Consider the following 24,196-nt stretch of genomic DNA (forward strand, 5'->3'; position numbering starts at 1 on the left):
TGTTTGGCTCTCTCTCAAATAAATAAAATAAAATAAAATCTTTTTTTCCAAATATGCCATTTTCTTTAGACTATTGTAATATCTTTGTCACGTAGAAATTTTTAAGACTGAAATAATCAAATTACCATTCTTTTCTTTTTTCACTTACAGATTTTTTTTTTTTTTCATGTGGGAAAGGTCTTGTCTCCAAGTGTACACATAGATTTTCCTATGTTTCCATCTGGTCTATTTTTGCTTTTTTCCATTTAGATATTTGATCTATCTGCTATACACCTCAGAGTAAGGAGGGAAGTAGGAAATAAAATTTACAACTATGTACAAAGACAGCTAACCTGGTGCCCCAATATCATTTATTTTTTCCAGATACTGAGATGTAATTGACATTTGACACTGCATAGGTGTGAGATGTAGAATGCCATGATTTGATGCACAAATATATTGTGAAATGGTTCACACAGTATAGTTAGTTAACACATCCTTCATCTCATATAATTAGTCATTGAATTACATCTCATATTATAATCATCTTGTATAATTTTTTGTTGTGGTGAGAATATTTAAGATTTCCTCTTAGCCACTTTCAAGTACACAATACAGTATTGTTAACTCTAGTCACTGTGCTGTACATTACATCCCTAAAACTTATTCCTCTTATAACTGGAAGTTTGTACCCTTTGACCAACATCTCATTTCCCTCACCCCCTAGCATCTGACGACTACCAATCTCCTCTCTATTTCTATGAGGTCAACTTTTTTTTTTTTTTTTTTTTTTTTTAGATTCCACATATAAGTGAGATCATACAATATTTGTCTCTCTCTGCCTAGCTTATTTCACTTAGCATAATGTCCTCTAGATTCATCTATGTTGTCACAGATGGCAAGATTTCTTTCATTTTGCTGATGGAATAATACTTCATTGCATATACATTGAATAATCTATTGTCTCTGCTATTAAAGATGCTACTTTACCACACGCTAAATTCCAGAAGTGTTTGGATCTAGCTGGACTCTCTCCTCTGTTCATCAGTCAGTTCATGTCCCAGAATCAGTTATGATTATTGTTGCTTTATACAATGTTGCATAGTAACCCTGGCGCCCCTTCTTTTCTCTTCTTTTTCAGAGGATTCCTTGCCGTTCTAATTATCTTCTTATCCAGATGAACTTTAGAATCATTTTGTCAAGTTGTATCTAAAATTATGTTAGTTTTTGCTAGAATTGCCTATAACATATTAATTTAAACAGCATCAATAATTTTGAATGTTGAAGCTGCCTACCCAACAATTTGATGTATGTTTGTACTTGTTTAAAGCTAATTTTAAGGGCGCCTGGGTGGCTCAATTGGTTAAGCGACTGCCTTCAGCTCAGGTCATGATTCTGGAGTCCCAGGATTGAGTCCCAGGATCGAGTCCCAGGATCGAGTCCCAGATCAGGCTCCCAGCTCCAGGGGGAATCTACTTCTCCCTCTGACCTCCCCTCTCATGTTCTCTCTCACTCTCTCTCTCTCTCTCTCAAATTAATAAATAAACTTTTTTTTTAAAAAAAAAGTTAATTTTAAGAACCTCAGTAAACTTTTATAGTTTCAAGTTAATATAAGTGCTGGGCATTTCTTATGATATTTATGCCTATATTTTTTTAAATTTTCTTTTTTTTAAGATTTTATTTGACAGAGATGGAGAAAGTACAAGCAGGGGGAGTGGCAGGCAGAGGGAGAGGGAGAAACAGGCTTCCTGCTTAGCGAGGAGCTCAACCTGGGGCTTGATCCCAGGACCCCGCAATCATGACCTGAGCTAAGGCAGATGCTTAACTAACTGAGTCACCCAGGTGCCCCTAAATTTTATTTTCAATAAAAATTTATATATTTAAGGTGTACAACACTGATGACTTGATAAATATATACATATATATATGCACACACAGTGAAATGATTATTATAGCCAAGCTAATTAACGTATCATCTCCTCACGTAGTTACCGTATTTTGTGTATGAGAGTACCACAAATCTACTCCTTTAGCAAATTTCCAGTATGTAATACAGTATTAACCATAGTCACCATGCTGCACATCCAATCTCTAGACTAACTCATCCTATATAACTGCAACTCTGTACCCTTTGACCAGTATCTACCTAATTTCCCCCACCTCTCCACCCTGGATAACCACTGTTCTACTCTCTGCTTCAATGTATTTGACTTTTGAAGATTCCAGATATAAGTGAGATCATGCAGTTTTTTCCTGTATGTGTGTGGCTACTTTCACTTAGCATAATAGCCTGTAGGTTCATTTATGTAGCTGCAAATATTGGGATCTCTTTCTTTTATAAGGCTGAATAATATGCCTAAATGTTTTAGGTCATAGAGCTACAAAGGACTGAGATTTTCCTTTTGTTTTATTTTATACCTCGTTACCTTTCTATACAGGAAAGAAATTGATTTTATTGATTTTGTAATCAAAACCTCACTGAATTCTCTTATTGTTTCTAATAGGGTTTCAATTTATCTTCTTGGGTTTTCCAGATGAATAACCATATTATTAGCAAACGTGGATAATTTTGTCACTTCTTTTCATTTCTTTCATTTGACTAGTTGTGGTGGCTAGTACATCTGGAAATCTATGTTACCATGATAGTCTTAGCTTTGCCTTATTCATCATCAGGCAATTTTTCTTTCCATTTATTCACATTATTACTATCTGGTGCTCTGGAAGTATTGTTCATACTCTTTAAGGTTATGAAGTTCTAGGTTTAATTCAGTTTGTATTTTTTCCCCTTTTGGTAATGTTGAAGGTTTATATTCTTTGTTTTTATGCTTCTCTTTAACTTTCTAAAATTAATAATATGAGTAGACATCCACTCATGGACTTGGTGTCTCTCCATGGAGAGACATTCTCCATGGAGAATTCTTTTTTTTTTTAACATTTCATTTATTTATTTGACAGAGAGAGAGAGAGATCACAAGTAGACAGAGAGGCAGGAAGAGAGAGAGGGGGGAAGCAGTCTCCCTGCTGAGCAGAGAGCCCCATGTGGGGCTCTATCCTGGGACCCTGAGATCATGACCTGAGCCGAAGGCAGAGGCTTACCGAGCCACCCAGGCACCCCTTACGAAGACATTCTTAAACTTCCTCCCATTCTCCTACTCACTCACACCTCTATTACAATTTTTACATTGTCAGTGTTCATCACATTTGCCTTCTGTTCCATAATTCCTACCATTTTTCATTTTAAATTCCAAATATTAATGGAATCAATATTTGATCCCAACTCTTTTCATACCATGGCCTCTCCATTTTTTTTCTCTTTATTTAACTTACTGTTTGGGTTCTGGATTTCTGTGTTAAGTACATTTTTGCAAACAGGATTGATGAGCACTACTTTTCTGACAGAAATTCTACGTATGTTGTGCTTTGAGATTTATGACCATTTCTTAGTTTCATTAAAGATGGAGTTTTTTCTTCTGTCCTTTACTCTTTTTTACTATTTTTTGGAGGGTTTTATTGAAGGAAATAAAGTAGAAATGTTATTAATCTGTCATTTTGTAGCAAAAGCCTCCGGAATTACTGCTTCTTAATTAACTGCTTACTCCTTGAATGTCAAGTTCAAGAACATAGGACTCCTAGATTTGCCATCATCTAGCCATGGAGATTGGGGATATTACTTAATCTTTCTGAATTTCAGTTTCCTTATTTGTAGTATAGGGTTTATGAAAGAGTGACCATATTTACAGTTTTCCTAGAAAGGTTCCATGTTATGCTTGTTGTCTGAGTTTAATTATTAATAGCCGTCATTTTATTCTCCAACATGTTCTCATATGAAAAATAAATTGAATGGGCATTCTAATTATCATAGTGCCTAGCTCATCATGTTGCTGTGATAATTAAATGAAACACTATTTAGTGATTAACATAGTTCCTGGCATATCATTTTTTCAACAAATGTTAATCTCTCTATTTTTATCAGGTTCTTCCTCCATGCAAACTCTATATTTGAAAATAAATGTACAGTATCCCTCGAGGAGGAGCACTCTTCAGTTTGGCTGCCAAGCAGTAGAAATGTCCTAACTCTTGTCAGTTCAGAGAGTCCCCATCACGGCATTCTCTGAGGCCTACCTCTCTGGCTGATTCAGGTCAGCTGCAGTACCTATGCAGAAGGAATTCACAGAAATCCTCTTTAATTACCATCACGGTCTTTTTTATAGACCTTTCCACAGGGTAGAGAGAACACAAATTATGCAAATTCTGCTTTTGTACAGAAGTGAAAAGTATATTTTGGTTTCCAAATCTGAGTACACAAGAAGAGTTCAGGGAAGTTCAATGAGGGCATGAAGTAGAAATGTATGGACATTTACCTTTCCCTAGATAAACAGTGAAATGTAAATCATCCAAATAATAAGAAACTATTTATCACTCCAATTTGTGAATTTATGACTGAGAAGGCATTAGAAGTGGCAGGAGTTGGTCAAGCATCAAGGACCTCACTTCTATTTATTATGCTCATTTATCTATGTAAACCTCCTGGTGGAAATGGAAATTATTTTCCCTGAGAACTGTGATGACTTTACTATTGTTACATAATTTGCATATTCTTTTGAATATGTTAGCATAAGGGAAGGATTGAGTTATATGGTACATTTGCTCATTAGCTAGTAGATAACCGGGTGGGCCAATCTAGAAATAGACAAAAGACTTCTCTGTCCTTTCTTGCTTTTAGATTTTTCAAAATGTATATAATCTTATGTATTTTAAAGATACCCAAATAATATCATTAAAACTAAATGTAGGTGTATCTATTTATGCATATGTAATGAAAATGAGCATAAACAATTTGCATACCAATGCTTACTACATAACTGCTTCCTGGCTTCCTCATATTTACCATTCCTGCATATGTTTATCTCTGCTTCACTTATTTCATGAATACCTAAATAGAGTTAAGATGCTCACCAGTGGACAAAATATTGAAAGAACTTTTGCTCTGAACTATCTCTTTTTTCCCTAATTATATAGACCGTCTCTAGAGAACTTGTGTGTGATTCCACTTAATAAAATGTCAGTATGGTTCATAAAAATTAAATTGTAAATATGCTTTGAGATGATTACCCAAAAAATCTACCTAGAATCACTTTACTGATTTTTCTTGAATTATTTCAGATAGAGCTATGTATTAAGATCAGTAGGATAAGATATTGCCTGGATAGGACCCCTGGGTGGCTCACTAGGTTAAGCATGTGCCTTTAGCTCAGGTCCTGGGATTGAGTCCCACATCAGGCGCCCTGCTCGGCAGAGAGTCTGCTTCTCTCTCTCTCCCTCTGCCCCTCCCCTGATGGCGCTCTAAAGAAGATATTCCATGGATTTATTGATTGTGGAAAACAAAATAGATAACTGTATTACCCAACCCTTAAGTTAAAGGCAAATTTTAATATATTTTAAGACATATCCTAAAGGTAGAATAATTAAAATTAGTGGCTTTGGCTTGAGAATCAGCAACAGAATAATAGAAAAATAAGCATTCTTGAAATATGCCTTTGTATATAAAAGAATTTAGTATTTAATGAAAGAAGCCTTAAAAGCCAGTTTGGACATGATGGAACATTTATTACATCGTGATGAATTAAATTATTATCTATTTCTATGACATATTAGGCAAACATTAAAAATTATATTTTTGAAGAACATTTAGTAACATAAGAAGTTCTGTCTATGATGGACAGACTCTAAGGTAGCCCTCCTTGATTTCTTTCTCCTGAGGTTAACACCTTTGTATAAACCCCTCCCCTTGAGTATGGGCAGAACCTATGACTTTCGTCTATCCAATAATACAGCATAGGTGAGGGGATATCACATCAGACTTGCTGTGAGACACTCTCTCCCTTCCTGGTTCTGAAGAAGCAAGCTGGCATATTTTGAGATTTCCCTATGGAGAGAACCACATGGCAAGGAAGTAAAAGATGTTCCAACAGATGGCCAGTGAGAAATTCTGACCCTCAGCGTAGCAGCCGGCAAGGAGGGGAATGCTACCAATGGCCACTTCAGCGGGAAGGCGCATTCTTCCCCACATGAGCCTAAGATGAACCCACAGGCTGGCCAACATCTTGACTGCAACTTTACAAGACTCTGAAACAGAAGATCCAGTTAAGTTGTGACCAAATTCCTGATCCACAGAAACTGATAACTATGTGTTGTCTTAAGTTAACCACGAAGTTTGTGGTGATATTGTCATTTGGCAGTAGATAACTAATATATCACAAAATATTAAATTTAAAAATCAGGATAAAAAATACTGTATATTGTACAGGTCCTCAGCTTTGCTGCATAACAGCCCCCCAAACTCAGTAGCTTACAAAAAATGTGCAATTTTTGAGTTGCATTTGATGTTGGTGGTTACAGGGCAGCTATGGCTGCTGTGACTCTGCTTCATTTTCTTACTTCTGCTTGACTCAGTTCCATGTATTGTCCGATTCTGGGATCCTGACTAAAAGAGCACCCCCTGTGTCAGGCATTCCCATTTTTGTGCCGAAGGGGAAGAGCATGAACCATTAGCTGTATCTGAACCATACAATTACATTGAAACTTCTGCTCAGATGTGGTTTATTTTACATCAGTTTGTTACAGTTTTAAGACCCAAGGCCCCATTTCCTGGTTGTTAGCTGGGGGGTTATTCTAAATCTCCCAGAGGTTTCTGGCAGTTCCAGGCCCTACCACAGCATCACTGTGAGCACTAAGCTTCAAATCTCTCTGCACTTCTGTTACGAGCCAGAGAAACTCACTGCTTTTAAGGGGCTCGCCCACTTAATCTTCATATTTTTTAAAAGATTATTTATTTATTTGACAGACAGAGATCACAAGTAGGCAGAGAGGCAGGCAGAGAGAGAGAGGGAAGCAGGCTCCTTGCCGAGCAGAGAGCCCGATGCGGGACTCCATCCCAGGACCCTGGAACCAGTATTTGAACTGAAGGCTGAGGCCCCAACCCAGTGAGCCACCCAGGGGCCCTTAATCATCCTATTTTTTAAGGTCGCTTTATTGAGGGCTTTAATTATATGTGTAAAAAACCTTTCACAGCAGTATCTAGATTAGTGCCTTGAAATCAGATCAAGATTTGATCTGATCAAATTTTCAAATCATGGTTCATTCACTTACCTATTTGTACTTTGGATAACTTATTTAACATGTGAGTATAACAGTGACTAATTCATTTAGTTGTTTTGAAGAGTAAGTGGGATAAAGTCTGTAATGTCCCAAGCAAAGCTTTTGACAGATGGCTCTCCAAAATTGGAAGATGCAATATTGATTTTATAGTAAACTTTGCACCAAATAAATTCCCCATATCAATCATGTGAGTAAAGAGAGTCAATAGGATATGTCTCTCTTTTCTTCTTCTCTTCCTCCTCCTCGCCCTTCCTCTTTCCGTCCCTCTTTTGACCCCACCCCCTCAAGCTGGGTCTGGAAATACCTGCTTACCAAGACTTCATAATTAAAAATTATTATAAAAAGTGCAGGATTGTATCTCTATACATCAGTGTATTTCTTACTGTTGGCAGGAGGTTGGATGCAAAAAGATATGAGATGTTTCCTTACCCAGGCTAGGAGTTTTTCTTCACAGTGCCTTGCAGCCTGTGCCAAAATAGGCATGAGACACCAGGTCTGAAAATGAACTCCATCTTCTTCATAAAGGATTACAAATCACTGTCATTTCATTTCCAAGACTACTGCTTCAATTTTTTAAAATGAATTTTGCTTGGAATAGGATCAACAATCAATGAAAGAAAGGCACTGACACGCCAAATCAATGCCTCTGATACATGGTTTTCTGTCTCACACAAAGCCAGGAAAACAGCCTAAAATGTCTGTTTCATCTTATTTATTCACAGTAATAACTTTTACATCACCATGAAATATTATCGCCACAAGTTAAAAACATGAAAATAAATATGGAAGCGTCCTTAATCAAACAGTGCTCTCACTTCTTAGATGGGGAAATTGAGAAATGGAGAGCAGAATGCATCTATCTGAGCAGTGTCCCACATGCAGTTCTATTCTTGAGTTATTTTTAAACCAGTGGGGGTAAATAGCAACCTTTTGACCCTCAAAAAGGTAAAGAGTGGATCATTATTTCCCTTGTTAAGATATTTGTCTACTTAGGACATTTCTTCCTCAGAGTAATTCACTGCCAACTTTGTTGGGCGTATGATCAAACTTAAGAAGATCATCTTCAATGACTTTAGCTTCTAGTTTCTATTCTTTTTTCCTTATTCTGTGTCCATGATACCTGCCCATACTTCACCCAAATAGAATACCAGTAAGCACATGTTCTCTCCTGTACCTCTTCTCTCACCTGAATTTCAGGAAGGGTCAAAATATACTCATTCACAGTGAGCTATTATCATTTGATAAGGCCTTAGAGTCAGTTCTTGTAGACATATCTCTGTATTAATAGAAGGCAACAGAACAGACTTTATAACTATAGAATCATCAGTCATCAGGTCAGTTGGGAGAGGAAAAGGAATTATTTAAGGTGGAAAAGGTTCTTATGTTAGTAGAAATCAGAGACTGGAAATTGTATTGGAACACCATCTTTTCAAGCTCATTGCTGAAGCAGGCTAACATTTGGCAGGTTACAAATCTATGATTTATATAAGCTGAGGCTTTGCCAAAGGGCAGTTCTCTGGCAACATTTACTTTTGGACACATGCACGTTACCTCATGGGAATTGTTACACAGCCAGTTCTTCTGGATGAAGGCCAAGTCATGGAATGGAGAAGGATCATGATCTTTTGGAGAGCAAAGTAGCTCAGTCAGATAGAAGTGCCCTAAAGAGGTTGACACATGGTTGGATCAATGTTAACTGACTCACTTCAGGCATAAAGAGGGAAAAGAGCTGGAAAGAACATACATTTGTACTCACGCAGCATCTCCTCTTGTTAAGCCTCTGCTTTTTTCAAGGTGCAGATTAAGCCCTACCTCCTCCAGGTTTCTCACCTCCTTCCCAGAGTTGGCACGTTGTGTTAGGGGAGGGAGCCGGCAGTATTTCAAGGGCTTAACCTCTGTGTAAAGTGCCTTTTGCCCAGCATTACAGTCACCATAACAGTGACTTACAAGGCAGCATGGTCTGTTCCAAGGTAAATAGTGTAGACTGAGTGACCAAATTAAAAAACCCCAAGTCCAAAGAAGTTCAGCTTCCATAAAAGGCAGCTCATCTACAAACCAACAGCTATTCTTGTTCAGATCTCTGAGGTCACAAAACAACCTGCTGAACCAAAGTTCAGAGTGACAAGCCCCTTTAAAAAGAGACAGGATACACAGATCTTTTTATCTCTAGGAGAGCACGACAGGAAGAAGTAGCCAATAAAAAGCAGGTAAGAAGAAAGAACTGAAATTTTAATGAATTCTTAAAGGTCTACTTTGGGCTAGTGATTAATTTATAATGCTTGAAAGACCCAGACAAGACAGGAATCTGCACTCCATTGCAAGTTCTTTTCCTAGGGCTCCCCTGGCTGTGCACTAGAGAGACTAGAGGCACGGAGAGCTTTGTTAAACTGCAGACATAAAGCTGGTGACGGGCTGCCACTGCAGGATTGGCAAGAAACTCTACCTACCTCCCTAGACTCTTCTCTCATCCCAAACACAAGCCATCTGCCCCAGGAGGAAGGAGAACTAGAGGCAATCAAGATGTCCATCGACTGGGGAAAGGATTAGCAAAATATGGCATACTCGTTCAATGGGAAAATATTCAACATTGAAATAATACACACTTATGTACTCAAGAACATGGATGAATCTTGAAACCATTATGCTAAGTTAAAGAAGCCAAACACAAAGGACTACATAACATATTATTTCACGTATATGAAATTCTAGAAAAGAAAAAACAATAGTTGATAGAAAATAGATCCATGCTTGCCAGGGTCCAGCAGGAGAAAGGATAGAAATTGACTTCAAAAGAACATGATAGAATTGGGAGTGGAGGAGGACGTGCCGCTGGTGGTGGATATATTCTCTATCACAATTGTGATTACCATTTGTCAAGACTTATCCAACTATATACACTAAAATGAGCTGAATTTCATGTAGCTAAACTATACCTCAATAAACCTAAGAATTTTTTTAAAAAGAAGTAAGAAGGGAATCTGAATGAGAAAATTAAAGAGTTGGGATGTAAAGGAACAAAGTTTTATGGGATTTAGAGCAGACAGAAGGAGTTTGAAAGAATATCCTGTATTGTGTTTCAGAGATTCACAACAGCTTTGTAAGTGGTGCCATTGACTCTTGTAGAACCATTCTAGGAGCAGTTATCAGAGCTGACAGAATGGTCAGTTAGAGCCACAGTATCAATGAAGTACAAGGTAAATGTTCATGACCTCATTCATCTCTGAATCCCTGTCATGTATACACATTTGTACATGTCATGCATGGCATTTAGTTTACATGTATGGGCACAGAAATTTCACAGTACTCTCTTTTAATGTCATACAATTTCAATTATTTTAATTCAGAGAATTCTGTAAATGCACAATAGAATCTAATTTTTATGTAGTCATATGAATTTTCCCATAAACACAAATATGAAAAAATATTTTCTCATATCGTATCTCCTGATTTGTGGTTTGAAAAGACAATCACAAATTCCCATGCCCTAGTAATTCCCTTATGCGATCTTTCTTAATCTCCTCAATGAAATGGTAAGTTGCTTGACTTTTAGTACAGCTATCATATGGTTTACTAGAAAATTGACATGAATCATCTTATAACAATGCTTTGAAGTATATCTTACCTTTAAAATGAGGAAATTGAGGTTATTCAATATTAAATAACTTTTCAATGCTCATATAGGGAGTAAGTGCTAAAGCTACACTAGGCTTCCACTTTTTTTAAAGATTTTATTTATTTATTTGACAGAGAGATCTCAAGTAGGCAGAGAGGCAGACAGAGAGAGGGGGGAAGCAGGCTCCCTGCTGAGCAGAGAGCTTGATGCGGGGCTCAATCCCAGGACCCTGAGATCATGACCTGAGTCAAAGGCAAAGGCTTAACCCACTGAGCCACCCAGGCACCTCTAGGCATCCATTTTTATTTGTTGCCTCAGCCCGTGCTTGTTCTGCCTTGCCATTGAGCTCACACATGAGGCAAAGAGAAGGCAGCCACTTTAATAAACTGCTGTGATTCCCTCAGTAATGCCATGATATTTCAGAAGAGAAAAAGACTTTATCCATCAGGTGACCCAACTTCTTCTTTTGACAGATGAGATACTTATGTCAAAGAAGGTTGCCAACTTGGCCAAAGTCATGGGTCACATATTGAAACAGTTCAGTTAGAACCCAGATTTCACAACTCCCTATCTAGTACCTTTTCCAATTTCTGTCATCGGAAACCAGTGACAACTCAACCAGGTGCTGATGGAACCAAGGGAAAAGTTTGATTCCAGTGTAGCCATTGGGATTCTCCCCTGGCAAAAAATATTGAAGTGCTTCTGGTCACCAGGGGGACTAGGTAAGAAAATACAACCAGACAAATACATGGTGTAAAAAGAAGCTCTGGGGTGCCTGGGTGGCTCAGTGGGTTAAGCCTCTGGCTTTGGCTCAGGTCATGGTCCCGGGGTCCTGGGAATGAGCCCCACATTGGGCTCTCTGCTCAGCGGTAGCCTGCTTCCTCCTCTCTCTCTCTCTCTCTCTCTCTCTCTCTCTCTCTCTGCCTACTTGTGATCTCTGTCTGTCAAATAAATAAATAAAATATTTTTTAAAAATTATTAAAAAAAAAAAGCTCTATTGGGCACCAAGGTGGCTCAGTTGGTTAAGCTTCTGGCTCTTGATTTAAGCTCAGGTCTTCATCTCAGGGCCATGAGTTTGGGCCCTGTGTTGGAGTCTATGTCCAGTGTGGAATCCACTTAAAAAATAAAAAATAAAGAGAAGCTCTATATTCACAGAGATAAGCAGAGGTCAGGTGAAGCTATCTTTACCATGGAACCATCTCTACCTACCTAAAACACTAACCTACCTAACACAGTAAGAACCCCAAAAGGCCCAAAGAACTAATATAACTAGTTGCTCATAATGGTTACTTTCCTTTTAACATATTAAATAAAGAAACCAGGAAAGAAGCTGCTCATTTTGTTTCTGATCTCTAGAAAGTAGAAGGATTCTTGTCTTGAGAATCAGCTCCATAAGTTTTGAAGCAACAGAAGTGGCTACACTGAAGCCAATAATAATAATAGCTACATTTATTGACCTCTTTCCATGAGTCATACAGTATTTTAAAGACTTTACATATATTAGCTCGTTTCATCCTTTCCATGATTCTATGAAGCTGGCACCATTACTAATCTAATTTTACTATTGAGGAAACTGAGGCAAAAAGAATCCAAGTAACTTATCCAAAGTCACACAGTGATAACAGATGGAGAGTCTGATAGTGACTTCAGATTTCATATTCTTAACCATCATACCCCACCTGAAACCCTTTGCTATAGCTATAGTACATTTGAAGGGAGATTTGATTGAATTTTGAAATGAGTCATGCTAGTTTAAATCCATTTTGAAATACATCCCCTCTTCAGTCAGATTTCTAGTTTTCCTGTGGATATAACTAACAGGCTGAAGCTTATGTACCCAGCCTTGACTAAAAGAAGAGCCAATGCTTGAAAGTTTTAAAAACATAATTTGGTTCAATCTCTGGCTCTGTCACTTGCTGATTAGAATCTTGGTCAAGATCCAATTCTTCAATATCAAAACCAATATAATTTTATTGACCTTACAGAATTCCTGTGTTATCATTCAGAGTCCTTCTATGATTCACTCTCAAAAGGAGTGATTGGAGAGGTTTAATAAACAGATAATGTACAAGGTGTGGGCAGAGTTAAGGGGAACCAGCAGGGGTTTCTAACAATGGTGGGTAACCATTATCACTCTTAGGCCTGAAGCATCAAAGAGAAGGAGGAGTTATAGAAACCAAAAGAAATTTCTGTCATTGAGGGTAGGAGAAGGCTACCTGAGAAGAGCTGAAAGCTGTAATTGGTGGAGACCACCAGTTCTTGGTGACCATATGGGAGGAAGCCAGGAGAGTAAATCACCTGCCCTTTCACTCCTCTCCTGCTCTGATCTCTTATTCACTGAACCCAACAGAAGCCAGAGGCCAAGGGACTGAAGAGCAGATGCCTGGGGTACCAGATAGAGAAGAGTGATGAATGGATCTGTAGGGCACACTGATAACATAATAGGATGGATGATATGTGAAAATGCCTAGCATACAGCATGGGCTTAATAATTACTAATTATTTTTTTTCCCTCTGGTGGTCTTGTGTTGTTCTTGCCAGCTCACTGTTGCTTGTCTCTCCTGATAACATTTTTCCTTTGGTAAACACACTAACCCCAGGATAATAAGAGAGAGAATGCAAAAAGTTACAAATATTTGAAAAATCCATTTTTAAAGAGAGATTCTGTAGCATAGTGATTAAAAGCGTAGTGATTATTCTTTTAGAATAAGACTGCCAGGGTCTGAATCACAGTTCTTTCATTTACTAGCTGTGACCTTGGGCAATTTTCTTAACCTTGATGATCCTCTGTTCTCATTTCTAATATAAAGGGTATATGATACTAATAGTCACTTAACAGGGTGATTTTAAAGATTAAATAAGTAAAGCACTTAGCATAGTGACTGGGACAGACTAAATTAGCCTGTATGCTAGGTTTCACTATCATCATCATCATTATTATTATTATTATTACTATTATTATTATTATTACATGTAGTCTGTTTAGTACAAACAACCAGGGCACCCACCCACTGCCTCTACTCTCACTAGGTAGGCATGAAGCTCATGCTAGACCAATCTGACAGTTTCTCCTGAAAATTTGAATTCTGTACTGAATGATACAAGATTTTTTTTAAAAATCTGTTGATACTAAAAAACTGTTGACTCTTAAAACAAGATCCTTAAGAAATTGCCCATTACTTCTTGCTAGCTCATCCCTGGAACTGCCTTGGTTCTATACTTCCAGACTGATCAAGTCTCCCTCTGATTTTTTTCTTTTTTATTTAAATTAAAGTTAGTTAGCATATAGTGTAGTATTGGTTTCAAGAACAGAATTTAGTGATTCATCACTTAGATATAACACCCAGTGCTCATCACAAGTCCCTTCCTAACCCTAACCCAATTAGCCCATCTCCCCACAGACCTCCCCCTCCTTCCTTTGATTTTTTTTAACAAATTAATATTTTGTAAAATTGTTAACAGCTTTATTGAGATAATTTTCATACTGTACAATTCACCTCTTAAAGCCATACTATTTTTATATTCACAGAATTGTGCAACCATCATCACTGTCTACCCCCCCAAAAAAAACATCCTTTCACAGCCACTCCCCATTCCTCCAAACTCTTTCTCCCCAACATCTGACAACCAGTAATTTACATTCTGTCTCTAAAGATTTTTGACAAGGGTGCCAAGATTATTCACTGTGGAAAGAGTAGTCTTTTAAACATATGGTACTGAAACTACTATATATCCATACACAAAAGAATGAAGTTGGACCCCATTTCATACGCTATACAAAAATTAATTCAAAATGGATCAAAGACCTAAGTAAAGAAAGTAAAACTATAGAACTCTTAGAAGAAAGCAAGGGTATAAATTGCCTTCCTTTGATATTTAGAATCATCCACTATCAATAATTTCCTTATGGAACTTAGATTTGTCTGAAGTTTTGTTTTGTTTTATTGTTGGTTTGTTGGCTTGGAAGCACAGAGCTCTACCTAATAACCCTTCTTCCCTGACCCTCTTGCAGTTAGAATATAATATTCCTGGTAAAAGTAATGGATTGTTTTCTTCCTTAATGTCCTCCTCCACACTCCCACATTCCCACTCAGGCCACATAAACACAAATTTATGGTATAGGTTAATTAAAATGTGTTCTCCTAGAATGCACTTGATTGGGTTTGAGAAGACCATTATCGGTATCTTCACCTACTAAGTAGTAACTGACTAGGTCCTTGTGTAAAGGACCATATTGCCAATATTCATCAAAGTTTTTATTTTACAATTTGACTGTCATGTTCTTGCCTAATACTCTGAACAGGAACGTTTTTTTGCCCTATGGGGGAGCAGACCAATCTTTCAGTTGTTGGCTTTAGGTTATCACCCTTATTAACATGCTAAATTTAGGCTTAAACTGACCGACAGTCTTGCTCTGGGTCTGACTGCTTATACAATGCTAACCTCCATGGTATTTAGCTAGCCACTCTCTGGCAGTGTTTCAGCATGTGTTTTTGCAGGGCTAAATTAAGTTGCAATGAACTTAAAATAAAAAAGAAGTAAAAGTTAACAAGTTGTTCAATTGGCTCTATGGCCATCAAATTCCATGTATGGAATCAGAAAAGGCTGCTATGAATTATAGAATATTACTGAGGAATAGAATTAAGATAATTCATCACAAACGATACTAGTGACTTGTCGTTTAGTGATAGTCTATTTATTAGGCATTCTAGTTTTACCTTTGTGTTAATTTTAATTTTCCAAACAAACAAAGTCTATGAAAACTTTTTTTTTTCAAAAAGTAAAGCCGTGTGTGTGTGCGTGTGTGTGTGTGAGTGTGTGTGTGTGTGTGAGTGTGTGTGTGTGTGTGTGTGTGTGTGTGTGTGTGCATGTGTGGGGGTTGTGTCTGCATGGTAAGGACGAAGAGGAAGGGGAAGGTAGGGGAAGAGGAAAGCTTAGAGAAGAAACCAATCGGTTACTCCCAGCAATAATATGACTTTCTTACTTAAAGAGGGTCAAGGGAGAATACACACATACGCGCACACACACACACACAGATCTACAAATCTACAACAAACTGGACAAATGAAGATGGTGCTTTCGACTTTCCTCCTTTGATCATAAATACTAACATTCTTTAACTTTACACAGTGCCACAGTTCATTAAATTAAATAAAAGAAAATGCAAATTGCCATCCCTATAAAATGAATGCAAGAGTGTGCTCAAGGTTAGACCATCTTGCTGAGAAAGTATACAACAACTGCAGAATTTAAGTAATAAGAAAATAATAGCAACAACGCCTTCTGTTGAATAGGGTAAAAGATGCAGTTTCAGCCATTTGCAACCATCCTTTTTTTCTCTCAGCAAGCCAATTGTACCAAATGCTTTAGAAAATGTCTTTTTGACATTCCAGAGGAACAAATACAGAGTTTTCAAGTAAGAAAAATGCAGATGAAAAGGACAGCAGTGAGTGCACCAATATCCATCTGAAACAGAGGACAAGCTTGCTGGTTGGTATTAAGTTTAGGCAGTAAGATAGATAAGGATGTCAGATAATGTATCAACACATGTGGTTAAAGAAAAGTATGTAAAAATAAGAAACAAGCTAGCCTTCCTCATCTCCTGGAGCTTCCTCATATCCCTTGCTGCTCTTGCATTGATTGATTTTCTTCTGCCTAAACACTAAATGCTGCAATTCCTCATTCCCAGTCCTAGACCCTCCTATCTTTGACTCTACATTCTTCTCAGATCATTCATTCTACTCCTTTGGCTTCAATTATGATCCATACACAGCTAATACCCACAGGTATAACTCTAGCTCAGATATTTCTTCTGGACTCTGAGAGGTTTCCATCTGTTTCCTGAATATCTCTACTTGGGACCCTCAAAGGTATTTCAAATTCAGCATGCCCCAAACTAAACTCGTGATCTTCTTCCTCTAACCTGCCCCTCTAGCAACCCCTTCTCAGTAAATGACATCACAAGCTATACATTTGCATAGTCAAAAGCCTAAGGTTCATCCTTGATACTTCCATCTCCTTTAGGCCATTAGTGACAGAAGCACAATTTGAACCAATATATTGACATCAAGTCTGGTATCACTTCACTATTCCACAGAGTAACAAAGACCCCAGAGTCTAATAAGCAAACATTTTATGAATTTGAACTTATCAGACCTATTTTCTCTATATTTAGTCACCAGTATTTGTTCATAATGCATTCCCAGGGGGAGGGGAAGGGAAGGGAATATGTACTAAAGTAGAATTGTGAAAACTGGGCACTATTCCCAGAGAGCTAATTAAAAATTGTTAAAAGTTCCTAATTACCTCTCACATTGAAACTAGATTTTTTATTATGATCTTATAGGATATTGAGTGAGACTTTTCTTATTACCCCAGAAAGACAACCTGGAGATTAGAGCTGAGGACAGAGGCAGTAAGTACCCTGTCTTCTTAAGATATCTGCCAACGGTCATGGCCAGACACCTATGCAAGGGCTCACTAAACTTATCAAGAGGTAGCATGTCTTGTCCTGGTACCTCCAACCACCATCTCAAAAATGTTTCCTCTCCTGTAGCTTCCCAGAATGTTTAAGAGGACTAGAAAAGGGAAAGCAAAGGAACCAAAGTCAAGAACACTTGTTGCAAGGATGACTGGGCTCATGTGTAGGCATCATCCAACCATACATCCAACCATCCATCCATCCACCATCCATCATCCAGGATGGACTCAGGCCCTGGTGGAGAATCAGGGTCCCTCTGGGACCCTGCTGTGCCAGACATTATCCCTATAGTCACTAGATCTTGGAGGATATGGGGCTGGGGGCTGAGCTGGCCACTGCAGAGGTCCACGAGTGGGGCAGAGGGTGAGTCAGGGGAGATGTCAGGTTAGTGGTTATTTGCTATTGAATAAAAAAGTATTTTAGTATTTCAACAGTATTTCTTAAAGAGGGGAGGATATTGGCATTGAGGTATCACTATTCTCCAGGGACTGTTCATGCATTGCACTCATTGCTCTTGACTCTGATCTCCTTGTGTATTACATTTAATACCCTGGCCCCTGGACACCAAATGTTGTCTCAGTTATCCTAACAACCAATATGCCTTCACACATTTTTAAAGACTTCTTGGGTGGTAGGAAAGCACAGTACCACACAGGTTGAGAACCACTTCCTCATCATCCACACTACAGAACTATGTAAATAAATCCAGGGTCACCTGGCTGGCTCAGTTGGAAGAGCATGTGACTTTTGATCTTGGGGTCGTGAGTTCGAGAGAGATTACTTAAAAATCAATCAATCAATCAATCAATCACAAATCTACTGAACTCTTGGAAAACTAAAACATAGGAGGCCAGGAGGAGATAACAGAGAAGCAGCAATGACCAAAAAAAAGGAATACAATCACAGCCAGGAAGTAGAGAGATTTGGTCATGTGTCCATTTTCTCCCACTTCCTGTTCACCTCAACACACTGGCAGAGTTAGATCTTGAAGAATGAGGAGAGAAGTACCTCTTTCAGACCCTGTCTTGTGATCCCTAAATTATCAGGGGCCCAGTTTAAGCCTATGCCAAAGGGGAAGGGAAGAAAAATGCAAGTTAAACTGAGGTTGATATTGAAACTGTAAACTGTGCTGACTTTTAATAACCAAAAGTGACCGATACTTATGGAATCTGTCCAAGACTTTATTAAAGGACAGGAAAGAGAGATTCAATAGATAGTGGTTAAAGGCAATGACGGGAGAAAAAACAATAAATCCATTTCATGTTTATATCCCACTGAGTCCAGACTTCACAAAAACACCATTGCTATGCATCTGTATTATTTCATGTATTCTAATTTGTTTCTTTTCCCTTCATATTTGAATACACATTTATTGGGTTGAAGTTTGATTGAAGTTAAAGATTTACAGCTTTGAGAGGCTACCATGTTTTCTTTTCTCTCACTTACATTAAGTTTATGAGAGCTACGCATCAGTATATTTGATTCTCTATTTTCCTCTCATTTTATTAGCTAATAAGGACAAAATAGAATAAATGTAAAACATTCAAATAATGACACAATAAACCCTGATGTTCACTGGGACCTGCAACATTGCTCAAATTGAACTGATGTCTGGCTGGAAGCCCTGCTATGCAATAGCTCAAAATATATAGTACAGTATTCATTTCTTGGCTGTTTTATAACAATTCAAAATTTGATATGTGATAGTTTAGAGACTTAAGAGTAGAATGTGTCAGAGTGTGAATTAGGCAAAAGTTGGGCCATGAAATATGAATGTCATATACTGGTATTGATGTACCTATTTGGTGCTATGAGGGGAGAGAACAAGGGCCTCACCTGCTCTGCTTAGTAGCTATCTTCACACAGTTGGGTCCTAAAAATCCACTTGAAGCCCTTTATTCTTATAAATTAATATTTGAATTCCCTTAGTATAGAATCCCCACCCTTCCAAGAGATGACATAGAATTATCAGTCACTTCGATTTTAAAGCTTTTAAATTTTACATTTTTTGACTTTTCAGTAAATGGATACTATTATGGCTCTGGTCAAAACTATAGACCCTCTCCTCAAAAGAATGAACATATGTTTGATTTTGATTACAGTTGCAACTCATGAATCAGTTCCCAGATTATTCAGTGACTCCAGTTAGAACAAACTGTATTCCACAAAGATGGCCGCACTGAAGATTTATCACATCCTGCATGCCCTTCTTCCAATGTGAAGCTGATGCTCTGCCATTGAGAGACTGAGGCTGTGTTCTCTCCCTTTAAATCTGTGCAGACTTTTGTAATGGCTTTAATGGAACAAAAGATTATTTTGGACCCCTACCTCTCTCCATATACAAAGTTAACATAAAATGAATCAAGATCTAGGTAGTAGCCAAAACTATAAAAATTTTAGAAGATAACATAGTTGTAAATATATGGGACCTGGGGTTAGGCAAGAGTTCCTTGACAACTAAAATACAAGTAACCAGAAAACAAATACTTGAATGGGACTTCATCAAAATTTAAAGATTTTGTGCTTTAAAGGACAAATCAAGAAAGCAGAAAAAAAAAAAAAAAAGAACGGGAGAAAAAAATTGGTAAATCAGGTGTCTTCTATGAGACTAGTTTCTAGAATAATTAAAAAATTCTGACAACTCAATAATAAAAAGAAAAATAGTTCAATTTTTAAAACTTGGCAAAGAATTTAAATTGGTATTTCTCCAGAGATGATATATAAATGACCAATAAGAACATGAAAAAGGTTCAATGAAAAAAAAAAGTTCAATGTAAATTGTCATCAGGAAAATGCAAATCAAAACCAGAATATCATACCACTTTGTAGCTACTAGCATAGCTACAATAAAAAATACAGGGGCACCTGGGTGGCTCCATCAGTTAAACATCTGACTCTTGATTTTGCTCAGGTCATGATCTCAGAGTCATGAGATCCAACCCCAAGTCAGGCTCCATGCTCAGCAGGGAATCTGCTGCTCTCCCTTTCTTTCTCCCTGTCCCACTGCCCCTCCCCCCACTCAAGCACCCTCTCTTCCTAAAATAAATAAATAAGTCTTTCTAAAAATACAGATAAGAATAAGAATTGGTGAGGATGTGGAGAAATTGGCCTCCTTGCACACTGCTGGTGAGCATGGAACATGGTACAGCTACTTTGGGAACCAGTTTGTAAGAAAAAGAGCAGCAAAACGAACTCGAAGAAAGTAAAGGTAAAAAATATAAGAAGAAGAAGAAAGTTAAGAGCCAAAATAAGTGAAATTAAAAAAAGAAAGGATCAACAATCAAGTTTGTTTTTAGAAAACAAACAATAAAATTAACAGATCTCTGGAGAGATTTGTTAAAGAAGTCAGTAATAATGTCAGGAATGAAAAGGGGACAGATTCTATAGATAAAGCATTATTTTTCAAATTGCTGACAATGAATAATAAAAAGAAGATTCTTTTTTTTTTGTAGTATTCCAAGAGTCATTATTTATGTAAAACACCCAGTGCTCCATGTAATATGTGCCCTTTTAAAACCCATCACAAGGCCAACCCATCCCCCCACTCCTCTCCCCTCTAAAACCCTCAGTTTGTTTCCCAGAGTCCACAGTCTCTCATGGTTCATCTCCCCCTCTAATTTCTCCCCCTTCATTTTTCCCTTCCTTCTCCTAATGTCCTCCATGCTATTTCTTATGCTCCACAAGTAAGTGAAACCATATGATAATTGACTCTCTCTGCTTGACTTCTTTCCCTCAGCATAATCTCCTCTAGTCCCATCCATGTTGATACAAAATTTGGGTATTCAGCCTTTCTAATGGCTGAGTAATATTTCACTGTATATATGGTAGCTCTATTTTTAATGTCTTCAGGAACCTCCACACTGTTTTCCAAGTGGCTGTACCAACTTGCATTCCCATCAACAGGGTAAGAGTGCTCCCCTTTCTCCACATCCTCTCCAACATTTGTTGTTTCTTGCCTTGTTAATTTTGGCCATTCTAACTGGTGTAAGGTGGTATCTCAGTGTGGTTTTTATTTCAATTTGCCTGATTGGGTAAAGCAATATTTTGATTAATTCTATGCCAATATCTTTTTGAAAAGTAGATAAGATGAAAAAGTCTTAGAAAAACATAAAAATATATGGGCTTAGAAAATATTTCTTAAATAATCAAAAATACTGAATTCACTGTCTACCAAATAGTAAGGAAAAAAAATAATTCCAATTTTCCTCAAACTCTTCTGGAAAATAGTAAAGGGAGTACATCCTAACTCTTTTTTATGGGACTAATGTATAATAGATACCAAATCTTAATAAGGAGAGGAGAAAGAAAAAAAATCTTGTTCATTTCACTCATTAGCATAATGTAAAAATCATAAGCAAAACATTAACAAAGTGAGTAAAACAGTATCTACAAAGGCTAATACATCACATCTAAGTTGCATTTATCACAGAAATGCAAGGTTGCTCTATATCTCAAATTCACATAAGTAAATGTACATATTAACACATGAACAGATAAAAAATGAACTTATGATCTTTAGTAGAAAAAAATAACATTTCTTTCAGTAAAAAAAATAACATTTGATAAAACTTAGCTTCCATTTATGGTTTTAAAAAGAATAATAAACTTCACAGTAAATTACGAATATAAGAAAATCCCCTTAGTCTGACACAGAGACCTCAAACAACCAAAGTGAACATATACTTGTTAGTGAAAAGTTGAACTGTTTCCTCTGCAAGAACAGGATTAAGACAAGGAAGAGAGAGCAAAATATATTTACCTTTTGAGCTAAAACCCACTTAATCACCAGTTCTTTCTAGTCCTTCATTAGTATGAAATTAATATATGAAATTATTTCCTTATAGTTTCCATTATGTTTACCAAATTCAACTTCTTTTGTTGCAAGACATACCCCCATTTAGCAATTTCTCTTCTATAAAATCTATAAAATCTCTCCCTATATTCAACACTGTACGGGGTGTTCTAGCCAATGCAAAAAGCGATCAAAACGAAGGATCTGATGAGGAATGTAGAAAAAGGAGCAAATTTGTTACATTTTTGCGTTTAGAGAATCCTAATGAATCTACAGATAAATTGTTAGAATTAATGGGAGTGTTGCAAGGCTGTGGGGAGAAAATAAATACTCCAAAATTAATTGTATCCTTATTTCTTCCCTTCCCATCTCTTCCCTCCCCACCATTCCCATGTGCACAGAGTAGAATACTACATACACTGCAGCCACACATCAAAGTTAATGAATCATTTCAGAAACCAAACAGAGGGTGAAAAAAGTAAGATACGTTATACACTACTCCATTTAAATAAAGTGCAAAAGCCGGCAAAACTTGAACTATATATTTAAGAGTGCAAACAGGAAATTAGACCATAAAGAGAAACAATAGATCACATCTATATAATATTTATGCATTTTTCTAAATGCACAGTATATTACAATAAAAGCACAAAAAGTCTCAATTTATGCATGAGACGGTGTAGCAGTGAAAAAGAGGCTCTTTCACAAGTGGCTCTATGTTGTTTAAATCTATCACAGAAAGAATACTCTTTCCATGTATCTTATATGTAATTTATTTTTGTTTTCTTATTTTCTTATGATTTATTTTTAAATCTCAACACAGATTTTTTAAAACTGCAAAGATCTGAGGGAGGGAAGCTATGCAATGAACGGAGACAGAACAAAGAGTTGAAACATTTGAGGGCCTTCGGGTAATTTGATGTAGCTGGGGCAACAGGTAGATGTGTGGGAATGAATCTGAGCTCTCTAGAATCAGATCTCTGAAGAGCTAGGGCTGTAACCATTTGCATGTGGTTTGAGGCCGCACATCGAATCACATCAGCAGTATTCTTTTTACTTTGACCCTGGCACACAGACTCTGCCCCAAACCCCATCAGAGCTGGTAATAAATTCCACAATTATTAGCAATTCTAACTACTGAGAGCCAAAGAACTGATGAGGCCAGGAGGAAAGGTCTGCCCTTTAACCAGAAGCTATACATTCAAGTCACCTTCAAGGCAATTTTCTGGGGGCAAACCACTGCCCATGCATTTATATGCGGTTAATGAGTAGTGAAAAGCCCTTTTGAATGTTCAGAGACCCTTTTCATTTGCACACAATTAGGATAAAAATGAAATGTGCAGATTAACATTGAATGACATTCTTCTGTTATCTTTTTTCTATCACATCATGCATGAAAACCAAAGGTCTCTTTGTCATAATAGGGTCTAATTTGCTTAATACCCAAATTTATAAACTTGAATGTTTTTCCCCTCCGAGAATTTGCCATGGTTTCTGAGCTCTTGAGTATCTCAGAAATTGTTAATGCAATGAATCCCACATATAAACTCAGAATTCAGAGCAAAAGACTGGTAGGGAAATCTCTGTTTGGAGGAGGAAGTACGAAAGGTAAATGGTAAATGTTTAATGTGGCAATTGAACTTTAAAAGATATTTGTTTCCCGAGGGTAAAGGCAGCGGGCAAACTTTCTATGCACATTTTAGCTTTAAGTCGGCTCGCAAATTACGGTGAAAATGAAAATGGTATCTTAAGACATCTTGCCGAGGAAAGATTTGGAAGCACACACGTGGTGAGCTCGTCTGTAGCAGGTGAATTCAGGCCACGGCGGTATTGCTCTTCCGTTCCCTGGTTCCATTCTGTTCCTTCAGCCTCAGTAGTCTGCGTGGTGTTTTCGAGGCAACAGGCTGCGGAGTGTCCAGACTGAAATCCCAGGGAGACCATCTTGAACAAATCAGTCCGTGACTCTCGGCTTCAGGGTCTTCATCTGTAAAATGGGCATGACGAGAAGAAGGCCTGCTTCACAGTAAGCCTGGCATGGTGTGGACATTCAGCTGCACCTGAGTTACTGTCCTTCGTGTTGGTCGGAACACCTCTCGTGATACAGAGAATGAAATCAGTTTTAAGTCACAAGATGACAGAGTTCTTTTTTCAAAAGTGTTTCTTAAGCATGGTT

At 37.5% G+C, this 24,196-nt stretch overlaps 1 long non-coding RNA gene across 1 annotated transcript in view; it reads right to left on the minus strand.

Annotated features, from left to right (window-relative positions):
- Window positions 1-8,693: 8,693 nt before the first annotated feature.
- Window positions 8,694-24,196, minus strand: part of LOC309855966 — a 46,790-nt gene continuing 31,287 nt past the window's right edge. The window contains exon 3 of the long non-coding RNA XR_014307017.1: window positions 8,694-8,759. This is a non-coding gene — a long non-coding RNA (uncharacterized lncRNA). The remainder of the gene's footprint in view (window positions 8,760-24,196) is intronic.

The sequence above is a fragment of the Mustela nivalis genome (assembly GCF_964662115.1).
Source record: "Mustela nivalis genome assembly, chromosome: X".
Taxonomy (NCBI): domain Eukaryota; kingdom Metazoa; phylum Chordata; class Mammalia; order Carnivora; family Mustelidae; genus Mustela; species Mustela nivalis.